General features: G+C 41.7%; 1 pseudogene; it reads right to left on the reverse strand.

Annotated features, from left to right (window-relative positions):
• Window positions 1-21625: 21625 nt before the first annotated feature.
• LOC115935988 (small ribosomal subunit protein eS27-like) lies at window positions 21626-21784 on the reverse strand (annotated as a pseudogene).
• Between the last annotated feature and the right edge of the window lie 250 nt (window positions 21785-22034).

Below are 22034 nucleotides of genomic sequence, written 5' to 3' on the forward strand. Positions count from 1 at the left end.
TCCTCTGTATCTTCAGGGTGCACCTTTACAGGCTCCGTACCCAGAGGGGAAGGACACTGGCTGAGGGAGTCATCTGCCTGTGGGCTCACCCCATGCTACCACTCAGCTCCTCTGTGACTTTGAGCCTGTCTGAGTCATTCCATCTGTGATATGGGAATAATAACAGTTCCTCCCCACTCCCTCAGGAGTTATCCTGAGGATAAGATGAGATATTGGCTCTTCCTATGTGGGTTAGAGTGGGGTGATTCTCTCCCTGAGGAGAGGAGAAGATCTCGTACAAGAGCATGGTGACTTTCCCGTTCAGCTTGTCCCAATCTCAAGAAAGAATTGCCCAGCAAGAGTTCAAAGCCCACCATTGTTGCTGCCTGCTCTGAGACCAAACCTGCAGGAGCCAAAGCCAGCTGGCCCTGAGCAGTCAGCTTCTGCAGAAGGCAAGGTGGGCATTTGATATGACTTGGCTTGGCTGTGTCCCCACCCAAATCTCATCTTGAATTGTAGCTCCCATGACTCCCACGTGTTGTGGGAGGGACCCAGTGGAAGATAATTGAATCATGGGGCTGGTTTCCCCCATACTCTTCTTGTGGCGGTGAATAAGTCTCACGAGATCTAATGGTTTTATAAGGGGAAATCCCTTTCACTTGGCCCTCATTCTCTCTCGTTTGCCGCCATGTAAGATGTGCCTATTGCCTTCTGCCATGATTGTGAGGCTTCCCCAGCCACATGGAACTGTGAGTCCATTAAACTCTTTTTATTTATAAATTACCCAGTCTTGGGTATGTCTTTATCAGCAGTGTGAGAACAGACTTTAGTCTGCTAAATTAGTAAGCATTGCTTACCAATTCAGATTGAAGACAACTTTTAGGCTTGCATCAACCCCATAATGATTCAACTTTTCCCTTCACTCTATTGATCCAAATTCTTCAGAGTTTATTTTCCACAAACATATTCATGGCTTATAATATCATTGATTAGAACTTGGTATCAACTGGGCCAAATTCAAGAGTACTAGCTTTGCTATTTTGAAAAATAATAATTTACTACATGTTAACTGTATGCCAGGCTAAGTGCAAGGTGCTCAACAAGTACTGTTAACCCGTAAAGCCCTTTGATATGGGCATAATTTTCACTCACTTTATAGATAAGTAAACTGAGGCTGAGAGAGGCTAAAAGTCTTTAACTTCATGCAGGTAGAAAGTAAGTGGCAGACGGGATGCAAGTCCAGGCTTGCTGGCTGCTACTCTCAGATACTAACCCCCAATCTGCTGTCTGGGAGAGGACTGCGTGTCGCAGGCTCCACCTGGTCCCACGTGGGCTCCAGTAGGCTGGCCCCTCACTTCCCACAGCCTCCTGGGGTCCTGGTGCCCGACCACCTCAGGTCAGAACGCACCAGTGGATTAGGGCAAAGTGTTGACAGGTCCAGAACATCAGCTCCATGGGTGAAGAATGGAGAATTTATTCCCTGCAATCGTTCTTCACATTGAACTCCTGCCATGCTGATGACCAGCTGGCATATAATAAGGTGGTATCTAATGACAGCAGTTCATTCATATCTCATAAATCTTCTTTCACATAAAATTTGAGAACTTTTTCCTCTCAATTTGTCCAGCTAAAAATAATAATCCAAAATTGAAATTCTTCTCTCTTCCATCTTTTTTCTCTCCAAGGTATTTTATCCTCTTCTGAATAGAAAGCACCTTGAAAATAAGATAAATGAATGAATTCGTCTGGAGAACATGAGATCCACTTATTATCCCAGATAACTATATTTATTTATAATGTTATAACGTACCCTCATCCATTTCTAAAGATTATTTCAGATGACTTATAGTAACAAATATACAGGAACCAAATCATTAAGACACAAACAAAAACTTAAAGACCACAGATATGGAGGGGAAAGTATGATATTCAGCCAAGTGAGATCCTCAGGTAAACGGTATGTCCAGCAGAGATTAGTTATCATCGTAGCAATCATTGCGTCTGCCAGTTGTTACCACATACTCTGTTCCGTTTGCTTCATAGACACTATTTCATTAAAGCCTCCTGACCCACCTGCAGGTAAGTATTATTGTCCCTGGTTTCAAGATGGAGTAGCAGTCCAGTGGTTATGATAGTTTGCCAAATGACCCAGCTTCCGCAGGTCCCCAGCAATTCTGTCGGCCTGTGAGATCAGCTTATTCAAGCGACACAAAACTCTATCCCCCAGCCTTCTTGCCCCACCTACATCTCAGGAAGCTTCTTTCTCCAGACTTTGCCTCTTAGACCGTTGGCTCCCGTCCTGCCCTTGTTCTTTGAGGCTAATGCATCCCCTCAGATCCCTTGCTTGTCTTCTCCCCACCCCTCTGGCCTTGCTATTTTCCAGCCCATCACTCTTCCTGGACTAGCCTGATCCAAAGATCCTTTGGCCACAGGGCAGCTCTGCCTCCCACCTCCCGCTCTGAGCAGTGCTACCTCCCAGCACTCAGGCCACCCACCTGTTGGCTCCCATTGGCCTCCACTCAGACCACCTTCCTGTTGGCTCCTAAGTGGGCCTTGATCTACTCCTTAACCCACTGCCTGGCCATCTCCTGCCAAACCATCCTCTTTTCTTCACGGGCACCTGCTCTGCACAGTTGCCCCTGAACGATTTGTTTATTGTAAGGGCCCAATAAATAGTGTATTGAATGCGTAAATCACTAAGTGATAGAAAGATAATGGACAACTGACAGAAGCCATGGGCACATCAGACACCCAAGATCACAGCCCCGTAAGTGTAGAACCTGTCAGTCAGTCACCAAAGCTTGAGCTCTTGGCACACTCTGACTCCTTGGGTTGTTCTGTGACCACAAACATGCCAGAACACTGAAAATATAGTAGAGTTTCAGGTCACCATCCAGCTTAGATTCCATGAGGATGGCGCCTCCTGGAGTTGTGTAATGCTACAATCCTGTCCTTCCTCTACCATCTCCACATTTAGCAAAGGCTGCTTAGCAGCAGAAAAATCTAGTCACTGTGATTCCAGAAGGCTGGCTACACCCCAGTGCCTACAACAAGGATGTACCTCGCTAAGGCACTGCCAGCCCATCCTTGATGGAAGGCCATAGTGCTTAGATCAGAACCAAACTTGACTCCCTTCACAAGCTGTGGCAGCTGTCTCTACCCTGGAGAGCAATGATGGAATATTCCATGGGAGTCACACTTGGCTTCCTTATAATGCCCATTCAATAGATTGTTTTGATGGAAACATCACAAATTCATTTTGTGAAAAGCCAATGATATTCGCACCCAGGAATTCAATCATAGGACATGAAACTCTGGGAAAGAAATAATCAAACTGTCCATCCAGAGTGGAGTTAAAATTGTCATAAACATTGATCCTTCATTGCAGGGAATGGAAATAATAAACAGTTGCTGAAATTGCAAAGCTGCAGAGATTTCATTCTCTAATTGTCAAAAAGCATTAAACATCAACTATTTATTTTGCAGCAGAGGAAGCAAAAACAGACTTCAGTGCATCCCTTCACCAGAGGTTGTCCCTAATTGTCATGCATAGATTGCAACAGAGGTTACTGAGAAAAATTGTTTGCATTTATTAATCAAAAGGAGTCAAAGGCACACAAAGATATCATCAGGGCTCCCTTGTGCTAGGGGGAGGCTGACAACTAACATTCCTGATGAAGTGTTTGCAGAGTGTTTGCAATCTGTTCAAAGGCTTTTTCTTTGCAGGTGCAAACCTTTCTATCTGAAACATCAAAGAAACAATTGAAAATTAAACAGAGTAAACATCGCGATACAGGTTTCAATCTTCCATTTTTTAAGACAATGGGAGAGGTATAATTAATTTCAAAGCAATATTTGTGTTCTTTTCAAAACTCATTTGTGCATATTAGCATTTCATTAGTTGTGTATTAAGCACTGTTGCTCCTTTCCCCCTTTTTTTGCTCCTTTTGTTTTGTAAAAATTAGAAAGTTGAACTACTCCTGAGATGCCTTTTACTCCAAAGCATCCATGCATAGATAATTATCTTGCTCAGCCTGTTTGATCAGTAGAATAAGTCAGAACTGCTCGGGTAAAGTCAGGCAGCAGAAAATAGATTAAGCGAGAAAGAATTCCTTTCTGGTGATGGTAAGATCTTCAGAAGCAAATGCAGCCCCACTAAATTTTGCTAGCGAATAGTGTGTTTTAATATACTCATTGTAGGCACTTTTTAATATGTTAATTTTCTTTAATTGCTTCTCTCCATCCCCACTCCATTTAGCTTTAAACTCATCTTTACCCAAGACAAATTAAATAAAAACACAGCCAGCGTATGCTATTTTGTGTCACATCTGAATGTTAGAAGCATGTTTTTTATATTTTGTTTATGAAACTGTATCAGGTTTTTGGACATTATATTCAACTGGCCAGATTTCCTGCATTGTCTGAGTTAGACGCTAATAACTTTCTCCCTTAAGGTATACTAATTTTATGCATCCTGGACAGGAGACTGACTTTCTCAAGCAGCATACAAGGTCACTCGTGTTCATAAAAATATAACCCCTTTTGTGTTCCACAAAATGGCACAATGTAACATGAATTTTGTAGTCAGTAATAGTTTTTTAGCAAATAAGAGTAGTGTCGAATGTTCTCACTTATAAGTGGGAGCTAAATGGTGAGAACTCATGGACACATAGAGGGAACAACACAGGCTGGGGCCTTGTGGAGGGTGGAGGGTGGGACGAGGGAGAGGATCAGGAACAATAACCAATGGGTACTAGGCTTAATATCTGAGTGATGAAATAACCTGTACAACAAACCCCCATGACACAAGTTTACCTATGTAACAAACCTGCACTTGTACCCCTAAACTTAAAATAAAAATTAAAAAAGAATAGGCCAGGTGCAGTGGCTCACACCTGTAATCCTAGCACTTTGGGAGGCCGAGGTGGGTGGATCACTTGAGGTCAGGAATTTGAGACCAGCCTGGCCAATTTGTCAAAACCCCATCTCTACCAAAAATACAAAAAATTAGGTGTGTGGTAGCACGCACCTGTAGTCCCAGCTGCTTGGGAGGCCAAGGCAGAGGAATCACTTGAACCCAGAAGGTAGAGGGTTCAGTGACCCAAGATCACACCGCTGCACTCCAGCCTGGGCAACAGAGTCAGACTCTGTCTCAAAAAAAAAAAAAAAAATTTGTCCATTATTCAAGTATAATATACATAATTATTCTATTGGCATTTAAAATCCTTAATTTGCATAGCTCCAATGGGTGGGGAATATTTGCTAGAGAAAATCCAGCGTAGGAGACCGACTGAACCTTGCCCTGATGATGGGCTGCCTCTGCCCCTCCTCCTGGGAGAGCTGTATTGGATGCTCTCTCTGTGCACAGCAGATGCCACAGGGCAGGTTGTGACCCACCATCTATCTGATCTGATCAATGCCAACTCCACAAGTATTTATTGAGTGCCCACTCTGTGTCCAGCATCAGCCTAGTAACAAGCTATGATACCATGGGATTCCACAGCATTGAAATATGCTCTTGAAAGTCAACCCCCTTTCCTGGTCTAGCACTTCCTTCCAAAACTAAGACTGTTTGAACAATGATTTATTTTCAAATTGCCCTCGACCGTTACAAAGTGCTTTAGAAGTGCTGTAACAGGAAGGCCATAAATATTTTATTTAGGTGACTTTAAAGCAATGGTACAGGATTGCTATTGTGTCCCCTACTCGGCACTAAAAAAGGTAGGAGGAATTAAGATTGCAAATCACTCTACCATGTGTTATGAAACTAAGAACCATCAAAATAGCCCATAGAGTGCCTGGTGTAGGTAGTCACAGCCTCGGAGAGACACAGCCGAGCACATGCAGCTCCTTGACGCCCTCTCTTGCATTTGGAGATGCGTTGTTATCATCGTTCTGACTGTGCACCTCCTCTGCTGGGTCTCCAGTATGGGTGTCCCAGAAGAACAATAGCAGGATTAGCTGGCAACTGGGTAAATTTGTAGTTTAACCTTGTAACCAAGGGGAAAAGAAGAAAGACTTAAGGAATGATGAGTCCACCTTGTCTTTCTTTTCAATCTGATCAGTTTCTTTTGGTTGAAAATGCTAATTAAATCCAAATGGGAATAAGTCAAGATGTTTCAGTCCTCAAGCCAAAGTGAGAAGTTTCTGGCGTCTCTACCTTCTGGGGATGATCAGTGAGTATGAGGATTTTTCCTTTTATAACCAGGAACAAGGTGTGAGTTTTCCCAAGCGTGGTATGGAGACACTGTCTATTTTTTCATTACCCCTGCTCTTCCTATGTGATCTCGAATGTCAAGTCCCACATGGAGAAAATCAGCAAAGGCACCCAAGAATCTTTAAAACAAAAAACAAAAAACAAAAACAGTCACTTTATCATCCTATTATAACTTCTGGCCATGAGCAATATTAACTTCTCAGATAAGGGAAAGCCAGAGTTCTACAAAATCTCAGAAAAACTTAGAAGGAAAATCTTCAGAAGAGTAATTTTCAGTGCCTGTGGGCTCTCTTAAGGTGTGTCAACTCCATGTCACCTGTGATTCCTATGCCGGCTCCAGGGATGCAGGGCTGCTTAGAGCGTCATCTACTATCATGGTGAAACGTCTGACGAGGTCACTTGGAAGTGCACCAGTTCAAAACTGTCAGCCTCTCTCAAGCAAGTAGTCGTTAAAGAACACACTCAAGTTCCCAGTAATTTATTTGTTCAAGATGTCCTGGAGGTTGTATTTTGATGCTGGAGACAGTAGGCAGAGAAGACAATTCTGCAGCTGAAGGAGGCCTGCTCTCTGGAGGGCCCACAGCTGGAGATATTTACATCCTGGGAGACTTTCCAGACAATAGAGGGTACGTGCTTCATGTGCCCAGTCATGAAGGTTAAGTCTAGGGTAGCTTTGTGTATTTGCGAGGCCAATAATTTCAATGACTTCTTTTCAAAGACTTCCTTCAGAGAGGAGAGAAATAGTTCTGCTCAGATGTGGAATTATAGTGTCTCCAGTGACAAATGCCATGTTCTTCTTTTGAGAGCCTGAGGCCACTTACTGATCAAGAAATACAAATTTCATTTCACACAGAGCACAGTGATCTGAACTGTGATGAAAACCCAGTGTGCAGCCTCCCAAAATTTCGTGTGGTTAGGGAGACTTGAAAACTATTAAATTCTGAGGAGATTAAAATTTTCTCTTCTGGTCAAACTGAAAGAACACAAGATTAATTTATTCCTTTTTCACAGTTCTGTAGTGATTTGCTGTGTGATCAAAGGAGAAAGCATTCACTCATTCATGTATTTTATAGGAAATATTTTAGTAAATATGTACTGTGTGGCAAGTCCTGAGCTAATTTCTAGAGGTAAGGATGAAAATGCATGGTTCTCCTTCCAAGGGGCCTACACCTAGTGGGGAGATGAACTTGAAACAATTGAGAAGATTATTCTATGACAACAAGCATCAGCTGAGTTTCAGTCAAGGCCTGGGCGTGCTGGGCACTGGAGACACAAGGGGACAAGAGAGGCCATTTCTGGCTTCCTGGGTCACAGGCATCCATCGTGGGACAAGGATATGAAACAAAGGATTACATAGTTACTTAGTGATGATGTGGCCAGTGCCATGAGCCCGTGGAATAGGGCAATGACCCACACGCTGGGAGCTGAGGGAAGTGACATCCAGTGCCTGCAAAAACAAGGCCATCAGAGAAAGAAACATGTTCAAGAATTATATTTGTGACGCTTTCTAAAAAAGCTCAAACTGGTTATTGTGTGAGAAACCAGAACTTATTGAATGGCTGTACACGGATAGTGTGGTTTAATATTGCCTTTGCGTTTCATCACATTTCACAGAAAGGAGCGGTCACCACTTCAGTGCTTTTGCTACGAAGTCTCACACTGGTTGTGGGCTGGTCCTAGGCAGGACTTGTTTATTATTTGTCTTGTCCACCCTGCACTAGACTGTATACTCCGGAGAGTGAAGGTCTGCTTTGTTTTATTCACAACTAGGTCTCCAGCCCAGAACAGTGCCGGCCTATAGTATGCACCCAAAATGATTTGTTTAATGAAAAGTGAGTTCAGCAGGAACCTAAATAACTACAACAACTATAACAGAAATCTCTGCCACCTGGGGAAGGTACAGCACATACACATACATGCCCTGAGACAGAAGAAAAGGTGCTCAGATGTATTTTAGCTCTAAGTTTCAGCTTGGAGCCAGTTGTCTAATATAAGTCTTCCAATGACTCTGCAATGCAGATATTGGTATTCCCATTTTACAGACGAGGAAACTGAGGCTCACAGAGACTGAGTGAGTTGCCTCGGGTCACACAGGGAACAGGAGAAACAGGCACAGGCCCAGGGGTACTGGTTGGTTACGGCCCAAGTCCAATTCTGACTTGGGACACAGTACCCAGATATTTGATTGAACATGATTATGACTTTTTCTGTATAGGTGTTTTTTGGATGAGGTTAACATTTTAATTGGTGGACTTTGAGTAAAGCCGATTGCCATCCATAATGTGGGTGGGCCTCGTCCAATCAGTTGAAGGCCTGAATAGCACAAAGACTGAACACCCCTGAGCAAGAATTTTGCTGGCTAAATGGCCTCAGGACTCAACTGCAAGTCTTCCTTGCCTAACCTGTCAGATTTTGAACTCTCTATTTGTTCTGTTTCTCTGGAAAACCCTGACTAATATAATTTCTGAACGAAAATACGATTTAAATACCAGCTAATAGGACTTCAAAGTCTATATTCTTGCCACTGGGCCATGGTGCTTCCCAGATGAAAAAGCAAAAAACAGGCATGTTAGGAAAAGAGATATAAAGACGTGTAGAGGCTCAAATAAGGAGTGAATTGGTCAGTCTCTTGCTGTAGTGGCTCAGCCCTTTGGTGGCCCCACTAAGCTGGGTCAAGTTCCAAACAACAGAATTTCTGGGCCAGCTGAGGCTGACAGTGACAAGAGAGGGATGATTTCTGGCAGAAGTACAAGTGGATAAAAAGATCTTGCCCAAACCTTGTGTGTTGTAAAACTCCAAATTAAAATTGATGAGATCTGACATCAAGATACCCTATGATTTCCTAGTCCGTCTTAGGACCCTAATATTCAGATAAAGCCTGATCCCAAGACAGGCATAAAAGGGCTTTGATAAAATTGTTGTCACTCAATGAGCCTGTGACAATATGGGTAAAAATATTGAGAAGTTTGGAAAATTTAATCCAATTAGTAGCTTAGGCTCTTAATGTGCGATTATGTCCAAAAATGCTTTCAAATTGCCACGTTTTTAATAGAAAGATGAAAAACAGGGATATTTTATTAAATATTTATCTCATTAATAAACACAAGACAATCATTGCTTTTTATTTTGATTAACTTTTCCATCTGGGTTCAATGCACCTTTCAAAGACATAGTCTTTTCTCTTGATGTGAGGGGACTTAATTACAAAAGCACAATTGGACTTCTCCTCTGTATGAAAATGAAGCAAATGAAATTGCTTCCCCCCCCCCACCCAGCCAATGGTTGTTGCTATGAAGACACACAATTGAATATGACAGTTTTCTGCTACCCAAGAATTGTTTTTGGATGAAGTTTGGGGATTATATGCAATTATAGAACAGTAAATGTTCTATGACCATTCATGTTCAAGGACTTATTTTAAAAATAAAATGAAAGCCTAACTACAGAATAAATGGAATCATGATAACAAATGTCCTTTACACCTCTGTTATATTGGTATAACAAAGATAACAAAGATAGAGTTGTAGCAGAAATCAGTACAGTATAAGCTAATTCCGTCCATGGGAAAACCATGTCCACACAGCATGACATCTTTTTATATCTCCTTTTCTATGCCTTAAATATTCACTGTTCTTCCTCTATATGTGGTTCTTTCTTCTTTACTATATGGCCAGATACCGTGATAGCTGAGGAATATGGCGTCGGGCCGATCGGAACCAGCAGCCCCCAGGGCTGCATGGATGCTGCTGCCTCCTCGCCCACTCCCCTGGTTCCTGGCAGTTAGATCTGCAGATGGTTTCCCCTAACAAGAACCAAGGCTCAGGAACGTTGCCCGAAGCCTTGCAGACTGTGCACTCTACAGTGGTTAAGGGGTGGGGTGGGAGGGAGAGGTGGACGAAATTCACCCAGCTTGCAGTGCAAATGGAGGCCCTGGAGTTGCACCATGTGGTGGCATGCCTCACTTTCCAAACCGCCCTGCTAGAGGTAGGGTATGTGCAGCCCCCATTTCCTGGCCTCTAGGACCCGCCTTGCAGCTCCTTGCCTCCACTGACCCCATGGTATTAAGGGTCCTTCCTGGTTCCCAGCCCTAGAGCCCTTTGCACCTGGGATGAACTCTGGATTCCTGCAGCTCCTGAGCCACTGCACCCTTTCCCCCAGTCACTTTGGTTGGCCCAGGGTCTTTCATCTGGCTTCTCAGTTTTCCCTACATTGCTGCAGTTTGTTCCTCCCACTAGGATGGAAGGAAGCCCCGCCCATTTGCCTCATCTAGCTCTTGCTAAACTCCTTCCACAGGGTTTGCATCCTGCCTGAATCCTCCCTGGGGCTTATGGTCAGATATTCTGGAACAATGACTGCTGCCCACCAGACGTCTGATTTGTCTCTGCTGGTTCCCGTCACCCTGGCCAGATACTCAAAGCTCCCAGAATCTGAGCTGGGGTGGTTGCCCCCCCCAGCCATGTTGTTTGGGGTTGCCAGAAGGTTCTCTTTAAGAAACATCTCTCTCCCCCAATGATGACTGGGCTCCTTTGACCGGGCTTCCAACTCATTCAAGGAAGCCAGTGCACCTCCAGCCAATCTGGTATGCTGTCCCATCTCTGACAAGTGTCCCTTGAGAAATATTTCAGGAAAGAATTTTTTTGATCACTACAGGCAATGATCAAAGAGAACTAATTCCACTGTGTTTGTTACAACATCAGTGAAAGAAGTCAAGAATATAGTCTCAGAAGGAGTATAAAGTATGCAATAAAGGCCGATGCATAATTAATGAAGAGCATGTCTCTAACATAGTGCTCTTCAAAACCAAGCACACAATGTATAATTATTCCTCACATCATCACAGGGAGTGGGCAGATGCTAGTTGCCTCTTATAAATAAGGAAATGGGAGAAAAGCCAGACTCTCTTTCCAAAGGAAACCACCACTAGAAAGTAGAATGAATAATTCTGAAAGTCAGTTACGATGCAGTTAAAATGTCAATATAAATCTCCATTTCAAATTTTCACTCATCTGAGATAATCACTAGGCATGTCTGTTTTACAATTATGCTGCTGAGAATCCCAGTGCTGCCCCAAATTCAAACCAGTTTACGAGTTATGACTTGAGTTATGACAAGAAAACCACTCCAATTTCTTCCAAATGGCAACATGGCTGGCCCGGTAGGTAAGAAAGAGCGGAGAACCAGTGACCTGTTATTTCTGTTCCAATCCCACCGCTACCACTACTTATTTCACACAGCTTCTTTGAAAGGGCTAAGTTAGCAGATAGATAGATTGATAATTGTCAATGTGTGGAGGTTGCAGTGAGCCGAGATCATGCCATTTCATTCCAGCCTGGGTGATAGAGCGAGATTCGGTCTCAAATAATAATAATAATAATAATAATAGTAACTGCCAATGTGTTAATATATATGCCTGACATATGCTGAGCACTATATAAATAGTGCTTTTACTCTTACATTATATTCACATTTCATTTTCACCCCAAAGTGGAATGAGTTACCCATCTTGATTACCCTTGTTATTGATTGCAATTGATTCAAAAGGTGTTTTTTTGCTTTTTGTTTTTGTTTTTGTTTTTGTTTTTTAAATCAAATGTATCCTCAAATTTAGGTAAGTTGAATATACGTAACGGAATGGTTAAACAAGTTCTAAAAGCAATGGGATATTCTGAAAGGGTCACAGACTCAAATGTCTCCACACGTAATAGGAATGTGGTAAGTGGCCTGGTATAAGACACCAGGAAAAAAATTTTTAAAGAAATATTGGCTAAGAAAGCCACCTTTAATGACATGCAGTGGATATTAGTTCATGATGAGTTTGTTCTAATATATTTACTGAAACATTTTTAGTATCTTTATCAAGTCACTGCTTCTCTCTCACACTCACAAAAATTTTTAAATAATAAACACACTAAATTGCATTCTATGTGAAGGCTTTCTTTCATTATGATATTTCTCAGGGGCCTAAAACTGATTCTAGGTTGCAGATGGGTTTATGGAATCAATCCCCTTACGTTTCAATGATTCTAGTAATTCCAGTAACTCCTCAGCCTGCAATTGGTGAGATGTATTTGTGCCTATCTATGTAAGTCTAATTTGTGTTCTTGGGAATTGGAGTTTTCATTTGTTCTCTTTTCTCAATTACAGTGGAAATTTCTCAAGTGTAAGCACCGTAGTTCTACTCAGCTTAATAATCAAACATATCTACTAAGTGCCTAATTGTATCCAGTGCTGCACCAGGCAGATGGGAAGAGATTTCGAAGCTCAGCCTTGCCTCTCATGCTTGTAGTCTTGGGGAAGCTCACAATCCCTGAAATGCCCCAGTGTGCGCCACCCTGTCTATCGACCGGTGCTCTGTCGAACAGTGCTTTGCATCCATTGTTTCATTCAGTCCTACAAAAGCCCTATAAGGCCATTCTATTGCTATCCCCATTTTACAGATGGAAAACAAAGCAGAGAGAGACTTAAATGGTGACAAAGCTGCTAAACGTAGACTTAGGATAGTAACCATGCCGTGTCCCCTGTGGTCTGCCCTCCACGATCACACTGTGTGCAGTAGACCTTCTGTGGCTGCAGCACTCCCAGAATTCTTGCCCAGACTTCCTCTCTCCCAACACAGATACTTTTTGCCATGCTAGTTTTTGAACACGTGTAGTAGTAATAGAAGGGTAGGGCTAGCTGGGCTTAGGAACCTAATTCTTCCTCCTGTCATTAAACCCTAGATATAGTAGGATTTTTTTTTTTAATATCAACTCTATAGCATTGGGAAGAAAAAGAAATGTTAGTGGTTTCCTGAGTAAAGGAAAGCAGACAGGAGAGGTTTTATGAAAAAACAAGATTAGAGGATATCATGACAGAAGGAGACACTTCCGAGAAACCTACAGATTGAATAGACACAAAAATAAGTAAGCCCATCAGACATTGGAATAGCACAATTTATAAGTTTGACCTAATCATTCTAATATAGAATTTCCTAAACCAAAATAGGGAATACATATTCTCTTCAAACATTCATAAAGCATTCACAAAAACAAAACGTGAATTATGCAGAAAATAAAAATCTCAATAAAGTCCCCAAAGCAGAAATCTCAGTGGCCACCCTTGCTGTCTGTACTACATTAACATTTAAAATTAGCAGTAAGGGGTAGGAAAAGAAAATCTTTGGGAGTGGGAACAAAAATGCATTCTTTTAATTTGTTCTGTATTACTTGTGATTGTTATTTAGAAATAAATGAGAAGTGCCACGTGTACAAATACGTGTGTATGTATACATGTAGCAAAGATCTAAAGACATGCAATTTTACTAGGGAGTTGGTGGAGATGGAAATAACAGAATGGATGTTTAGAAGCAGGACCAACAGAATTAGGGAGTGGAGCTGACTGGCCCTCATCCACCGCCACTGCCTGGGCTCCAGCGTTGCCTTATCTGAGCCAGACAGACAAGGTCTTGCTCACCATTGTGTCCCAGTGCCTAGCATAGACCCACACCAAGAAAGAGATGAATATAATTTTGGTGAAAATCTGTATTTAGGCTTGTCCATTCAGCATGGGATCCTGCCCAATGAGGCCATTGAAATTTAGTTACTGTCCTTTCCCATCTCCAGCAAATACTATGCCTGGCCAAGCTTTGAGAGATAATGACCATCTTATATTAATGTATACTCTGCCATTGGCAAAGCTCTTCAGTGTACGTTACCGAGCTTTGATCCCAAAGACAAAATTATTATTCGCATTTTTCAGATGCTAAAACTGGGGCCCAGCTTAGCAGAGCTAAGACTTGGATTCACTACTCGAAATGGAAATTAAAGAGTCTACGCAAATAAGTAAATAAGCTAACATTTACTGAGTGTCTACTATATGTTAAACACCCGTGCTAGGTGCTTTTAAAAAGTAACTATTATTTTATCCTCAGAAGAACTTTGCAAGGACATTTATAATCTATTTCTATTTTCTTTTCTTCTCTTTTTTCTTTTTCTTTCTTTCTTTCTTTTTTTTTTTTTACAGTTTCACTCTTGTTGCCCAGGCTAGAGTACATTGGCGTGATCTCAGCTCACTGCAACCTCCGCCTCCCAGGTTCAAGCAATTCTCCTGTCTCAGCCTCCCGAGTAGTTGGGATTATAGGCATGTGCCACCACGCCCAGCAACTTTTGTATTTTTAGTAGAGACGGGGTTTCTCCATGTTGGTCAGTCTGGTCTCGAACTCCCGACCTCAGGTGATCCCCATGCCTCGGCCTCCCAAAGTGCTGGGATTACAGGCATGAGCCACTGCGCCCGGCACTAATCTATATCTGTTTTGTATACCAATTGGGAAACAGATGGGAATCTGCTCAAGGTCACATGGCCAAGAAGTTGAGGAGCCAGGATTTGAAGCCAGGTCATGGGTCAAGGTTCTTCCTCTTTTCCCAAGGTGGACCACCCCTCATTTGACCCAGGGCTTCAACTTAACCATCACTGGAGTATTGACAAGTAAAACATTTCAATGCAATTTAATTCTGACCTAGATCTTTCCTAGAGGAGGATGCTGCTTCTGTCATTTGAAAGTGATACTTCATGAAACTAACTAAGCTAAGGAACTGTTTGAAAAAGCAAAATGCTATTGATTGCTTAATAGCTGCCTTATAAATCACCCTGGGACACAAATCATCCACTGCTCTTCAAAGAACAGGAGCCCAATATCTGCAAGAAGCTGAACAAATGACCACACAATGCATATTAGGATTCAGTGGGAAAGACCCACAATAAAGGCGGTTTATAAATATTTCATAGGCTTGATAGTTATTTGTTCCAGAGTTCTAGTTTTTATAACCATCATAATCTGTTATTTTTAAGAGAATATCCAGAAGAGAATCTTAAATTCTGATAGGTAACTACAATAATATTATAAAAGCACAAATCATGTGGGTTCACTTTATGTGAAGTACAGTCTAAAATACATCAATTTATTGATTTAAGAAATAGGTCTGGAGACAGAAGCAATTCTTGGAAACCTCCAGACAGCAAAATAAATAGCTCTAATTATGAGTGTAACACCCTCTCTGTGTTTGCCACAAATTTTACAGCTATAAATTTAAAAGCTACTTAGTGCTCCATAGTTTAAGTGTTCTGATATTGAGATCAATGTCTACCTATCCAAGAAAATTGCCCCGAAAGGGTAAACTCCACTCTCCCATTCTTCAGAGGGAAATGATAATATTGAGGAATTTATTTGAGGACATAGAATAGGTTGATAAGTGGGTGCGTTTGTTCATTCTCTTACTCATTCACAAGTTCAAGGAGCAGTTTTGGAATAGCTACTAGGTACCTGTAGGTTAACTGTTTTGAGGAAGGGGATGAGGTGTAGCAAGCTACAGGTAGTATAATCCATTGATTAGTATCCCTTTAAAAAGCTTTATTTTGGTACAATTCATATACAAAAACTGCACATGGTTTAAAGTGTATAATTTGATAAATTTTGCTATATGTGTACACTGGTGAATTTATCATCGCAATCAAGATAATGAATACATCCCCACCCCCAAAGCTCTCCTCCTGCCCCTTCATAATCCTTCTCTCCTGCCTCTCTTGGCACGCCCTCCACCCCAGTTCCCCAGGCAACCCCTGATCTATTTCTGTCATTATAGATTAGTGTATATTTTGTAGAATTTCATATAATTCGAATCACACTATACATACTTTTGTCTGGCTTCTTTGACTCAGCATTATTATCTTAAGATTCATCCACATTGTTGCATGTATCAACAGTTTATCGCTTTTATTTCTGAGTAGTATTCCATCGTGAAACTATACCACGCTGCCCTGAGCTAAAATTCCATAGTCTCCCACTGTTCCTTCCAAGCCCCAGTAGATTCAAAAAAAAAATGAAACACACATCTCAATTTGTTGTCTGCCTTTGGTCATTTTCTAGAATCATTCTGAAATGATTATTTTTGACCATTTTATCTAGTTTTATGTTGCTTTTTTGGAGAGAAGATTGCTGTCTTTTTTTATCTATTCCATCAGTGCTCAAGTGTCCATGTATTCAGGATAAATTAGAAGCATGGTGCCAGGATGGAAGAATAACGGGCAGAGCCAGCCCAGCAGCAGCCATGTGAGTGATCGTGCTGGACCTCGCCTGGGGATGGGAAGATGCAACACAGTTCAGAGGAAGAATCAGCAGCACGCAGGCGCTCGGGTGAGATAGTGAGCAGACAATCCTTAAAGACCCACCTGTAAAATATCCGACTGGTGATTTTAAACTAGTTTTTCGCTGTGCCTTTTCTTAACCTACTGATAGGAGGACAGCGATGCCAACCAGCACTTGTGATGCAACAGACTTTATTTTCAAGTGAACAGCTCAAATCCAGCATCGTTGAAAATCTGAAGTGTTCCGTGTTCCACGTTCCCTGCCAAGTAAAGGCATCGCATTAAAAAAAAATCAACATTTTCAGAAAGTCTTTTTAGTTTTCTCATTAGGACAAAGATTTCTGAAAAGACAGAGGCAAGCTTCTTTAGACATCACATAAAGCAAAGTACGCTCCAGGGATAACTGCAAAAATGAACTAGGGGAAACTGCAGCCAAATGAAATGCGACAAGCAACTGTCATATTCCAAATGGTCAATCAAAAGCTGGAACAATGTGAACGCAACAGAAGCCTATTAGGAGGAAAATAATGATCTCAGGACAAGGGACACTTAATGATTTGCAGATTTAAGTACAAAATAAATATCCATCCATGTCCAGTGGGTAACTTTTCAAGTTCTAACCATTTTGTGTGGCTGAGAGTATTATCTGCAATAGTGGGGGCCTTTTTAAAGTGAAAGGAGAAACAAATAATTCATCTTCACTTAAATTTCAGTACAATTGCAGAATACACTCGTCTGCTAGAAATGTGAATGATACACTGAGGATATGTTTTTTACATTCCAGAGTATCTCACTGTTTGGGCAGAATGGTTCTCTTACTGGAATTGTTCACAAAGCAACCTATTATATGGTGAGAGGTACCCTCTGGGCACCATTGAAATTAATATGAAAGGAAAAATCAAGAATGCCAAGTGCAGTGCATAAAACACAGGTAGGTGGTGGGAGACAGATAAGCAGCCTAGGAGGTTTAAGTTGCAGAATCTGAAGCTGCAGAAAGATGTGTTATACAATTTACATTACAACCAGTCACGATTTTAGAATGGGTAATGAAAAGCTCATATAGTTAAGTATTGAGTCCATAAAAAAACACAAAAAGCTTTGCAGCACAAGGGAACTAAATGATGGGTAAATAGACAAAGAAGGTAATCAGGGAGCAGGAGGAGAAGGCCAGACTTGCTTTCACAAAATTCATCTGGTTTTGGCAACTCCACCTGCACATGGCACGTGGCAATGTCTCTACAGTTAAATTATTTTCCAAGCAGGACTTGTCAACCTTGGCACCACTGACATTTTGGGTCAGATAAGTCTTTGTGGTGCACCTGTCCTGTGCGCGGTAGGATGTTCAGCAGCACCCCTGGCCTCCACCCTCTGGACTCCAGTAGCACATCCTCCCTCCGTTGTGACAACCAAAAAGGTCTCTAGACATTGCCAAATGTCTCCTGGAAAGCAAAATTGCCCCCGGTCGAGAACCATTACCTTAAAGGAAAGCAACAATAGAAACAACTCCAGTGAATTATTTCTCTTTGTGATCATATGCACTTTCCCCTTTAAAGAGCAGTAATTATAATAAAATGTTAATTTTGGCCCAAAAGTCCTATTGCACCTTAAATTAATCTGGAGGTAAACAATCAATTTACGTGAGTTCTAGAAAATATTTTTGCTGATTTCTACCCCAATCTGTCTTAAAACAGCTGGGAAAGTGTTTGGTCTTCTATCCATTCATATAGTGAGCAATGCTTTGTCACAAAATAAAACCATATCTAGGCCCTCCCAAGATATGGTGGCAGAATAGTAATTCAACAGTTTCTTCACTTGAAGACATGTAAAAAGAAAGCCAGGTATATTTTCTAAATGAGAGAGAGAGAGAGAAAGAGAGAGAGAGAGAGTCACATTTATACTTCCTATGAGCCATTGAAGCAGCAGGGATGGGCTCATGGTCACTAGTTGTCAGAGGTATGGAGGAGCCATTTTGATTCCTCCCCAGTAAGTTACTCTTTCCAATTACATGCCAGCTGTTTGGTTATTGCTGTAAGTTAAACTAGTTTCTGCTGTGTTTTTTCCCAACCTTGAAATAGAATTCTACTGTCAACTCCATGAGGGCAGGGATAATGTCTTATCTGCCTGTTCACCTCTGTATCTGTAATACCTAGCCTGGTTCCTGGTCTACAGCAATCACCCAACACATGCTTCTTGAATGAATTAATGAGGACAGAAATGCCCATTTACAAGCAAATAGGTTAGAATATCAGTTCCTTAACAACAGGTCCTTTTCTTATTTCTGTGCCACAAACAGCTCTGTGGTTGGTGCATATTGGGGGTTAAATAGATGTTTGAGGAACTCACCTCGAAATGTGAGGTCTCCACCTATGTTGTCTGGACAGCAAAGCCCATCTGGTTGAGTCTGGGGCAGATGTGCTTCTGGGGTCCTTTGTTCTAATGTGTAGAGCATGGTCTGGTGACCACACTCACTCTTTGGGCTGTCTCCTTGCATAACAGAGAGACAATAAATATTCCACCATGAAGACCCAAATTAAGACCACTTGTGCAGAAAGATGCCAATACATGCTTTGCAAAAAGACATTGTCACCTTATCTGACAGTTGAGGATGCAGATTTTGTCTCTCAGCATCGAGGTCCTGTTACTAGAGAATGTCTGAAGTGCCACAACGGCCACCCATATGCAAGGCGTGGCATTATCGGCCATGTTGCAGTCTAGGCAAAGGCTGCAATGAAATCATCTGAGGCATCGCGGAGTTATCCTCATCTTAAATGGCATTATCTCTCCAATTGAAACTCGAACAACTCATCTAAAATGAAAAATCAAAAATATGCCAAGAAGCAGAGCTGGAGGAATGATGATGTGGCTCTTTGGGGAGGCACTGAGGTTCTCTCTAAGAACAGAGGGCCCGGTGAGTGGCACACTGGGATCTGCATTCAGCTGCTGGAATGACAGTGCCCAGAAGCTACTATGAATGGTAATGACAGGCAATAAAATACCCCTTTAAAAATCCAGCAAAAGATGAAGTCGGTAGATTGTAACAATGCTGCAAACACCAACCGTTAGCAGACTAGCACAGACACAGCAAGAAAACACAACTAAAAATTATTCAATCAGACCAAATGCTTGCAGGGAAACTAGGCCAAGAAAGCAATCAAAATCAAATAGAAGCAAGGTGCATTTATATAATTCAGCAGTTCCAAAAATTGAGAAATGCATTGCAAAGATATTTCAAGGGTTTCCAGTCTTTGTTTAAGGTGAAAAAAATTAATGAAACCTTCGTTAACATGAAGAAAGAATAACACAATTCTCTATTCCCTCCCTTAATCCAACCAGTGTTACTAGGAGATGTCATATTTCCTGTGAGAATTCCAGGACGCGATCATAAAATACAACACACATTTATACAATTTATGCTAAGTTTGCTTATACGGCGTATGTGGCAGACCTCTTGAATTAATTGCATTAAATGTTTTCAGTTATAGAAAGAAGATTCATGACTCACAGAGGCCATAAATGAAGCATGGCATACAGGTAGTAATTACCTTGAATTGCATTCTTGAGTCTTTGAAGATAAATTAACCAACAATGAGAATTTGATAGCTAATGCTGCAATTAGTTACTGGTAGAGTGCAGTGACCTATATAACTTACTATTTTTAAAAATCTAAAATTTACACAGGTTAATAGCATAAAAGATTCTTCACTGTTACTCATGGCAGAAATGCAGTTCTATAAAGGTACTACAGTGGCCTTCTTATAATAATTGCTTAACTCTTCGTAAAGAGGTAGAATTACTCATGGTAATTCTTTGGCTATGAATAGGAAAGGCTGAGATTAAGCTAGCTTTCACTGAGCAGTGCTATGTTCCACGCACCTGGACAAATGACACCTCATTCAGCAGTTCAAAAAATTGAGAAATGCATTGCAAATCCCTTGGTTCTATGTGGTTAGATACCCTCCCATTCCACAAATAAGGGAAAGGCAGGGGTGTGGTGGTGGGGAAGCAATTGTGCTGTGGCTTTCTCAAGGCCACTTGTATCTACCCTTCAGCTCACTTTCATCACTGGGCAAAGGTTGGGTTGCGTGTAAATGAGATGCCTGCCAAAACATTCCTGGTGAGTTAAGATGTAGGGCCAGTCTACTGGATATGTGCTTTTGCTGCCAAGCATCCCTTCTTCTGGGGAACGAGCTCTCCCTCAGTCCCTAATAGTCTTGCTGGGCCCATGAGGTTTGAGTGGAGCTGACCTCTGAGCCCAGGAAGAAACATATGACCTTGGTTGGCCACTCGGAGCACAAGATGAGGCCAGGTCGATCTGAGAACCTATTCCCTGGGTTCTCAAGCTCAAAGGGAGCACACAGACCTGAGCTACAGCAGTCACATTGTTCTATGTGGGGTACCTCTGCCTGAGAAAGACCAACACGGTAACATGGGAAATGGAGAGACACAATGATATCAACATCATTTTAATTGTACCCTGAAGCCAACTCTATCTGAAAAAAAATTTAATTAAACTCTATACACTATTCCTATTTTATGAGTTTTTCCCTAATGTCCCTTTTCTGCTCCAGGACCCCATCCAGAATACCACATTTAGTCATCAGGCATCCTTAGACCTCTCTGGGCTGTGACAGTTGTTCAGACTTTCCTTGCTTTCGTTGACCTTGACAGTTTTGAAAGGTGATGGTCAGGTATTTCATCGAATGTCCCTTGATTCTGGTTTGTCTGATCGTTTTCTCATGGTTAGACTGGGGTTATGGGTCTTGGAGAGGCAGAGCAACCACAGAGATTAAGCGCAATTCTCATCCCACATGATATCAAAGGTACAGAATTTATCATCGCTGCTGTGAATGCCCTTCAGTAACAGACCCCCAGGGACACACTATATAGGTAGACAAGCTGGGTTTCTTTCTCCTTGCAGTGAGGGAGAACACACACCATGGGGAGCTGTAGGGTGTCTCAGTGGGAGGATGTTAGAAAGAAACTATTATAGGATTTTGGCTTTGGTTGGGTGATTTGGGGTGGGTCTAAGGAAGCGGAGGTTTCTTCTAGGTTGTCTGCTGTCAGAAAGCAGGGCAATTATATGATTGGGTATCTCAATAAATCTTATCTACCGGGAGGCGAAACTGGGGCAAGCTCCCCCTTCCCCACAGTCATCGAAATGTTATTGGAAAACCGATACCAAAATAGGAGATCACTGCTCTGTACCTTACAGAATCAAACATAATTACATCATCTTGTTAGATTCACTAGAATTACTGAACTGATAAGGTTTTCTGCAGCAAACACAAAGTCAGGAAGTTGTGTGGGTGATTAGCGTTGCTTTCTGGTAAATGAGCATCCTTCTTTTGGTCTGGCTTTTCCCCCTGCAGGCTGGCACAACCCTGTTGAACAGCCTACACAAAGAACTACTGTCTAAGGATGGATGGAAATCCTGTTAATCTTGGTGCAACCTGGACATTTTATATCCATTAAACAGGAATTTCGATTTTGAACTAGCTGCTTCTTTTTATGTTTTTTTATTATTTCTCTTCCAAGGACGGATATAGTAAAACCTCTAGCCAAAGGCATGCTGATCCTTATCTATATCAACCTACCTATATATAGATGGATATAGCTATCAAAATCTTATCTATAGGGAGGGGGAGACCAGCACAAGCAAAAAGCTAGAATTGGTAAAGAGGTAGCAGTCACTTATTTTGGGTGACAGATGGGGTGTTTG

This window comes from Gorilla gorilla, chromosome 8, assembly GCF_029281585.2.
Source record: "Gorilla gorilla gorilla isolate KB3781 chromosome 8, NHGRI_mGorGor1-v2.1_pri, whole genome shotgun sequence".
In the NCBI taxonomy this organism is placed as follows: Eukaryota; Metazoa; Chordata; class Mammalia; order Primates; family Hominidae; genus Gorilla; species Gorilla gorilla.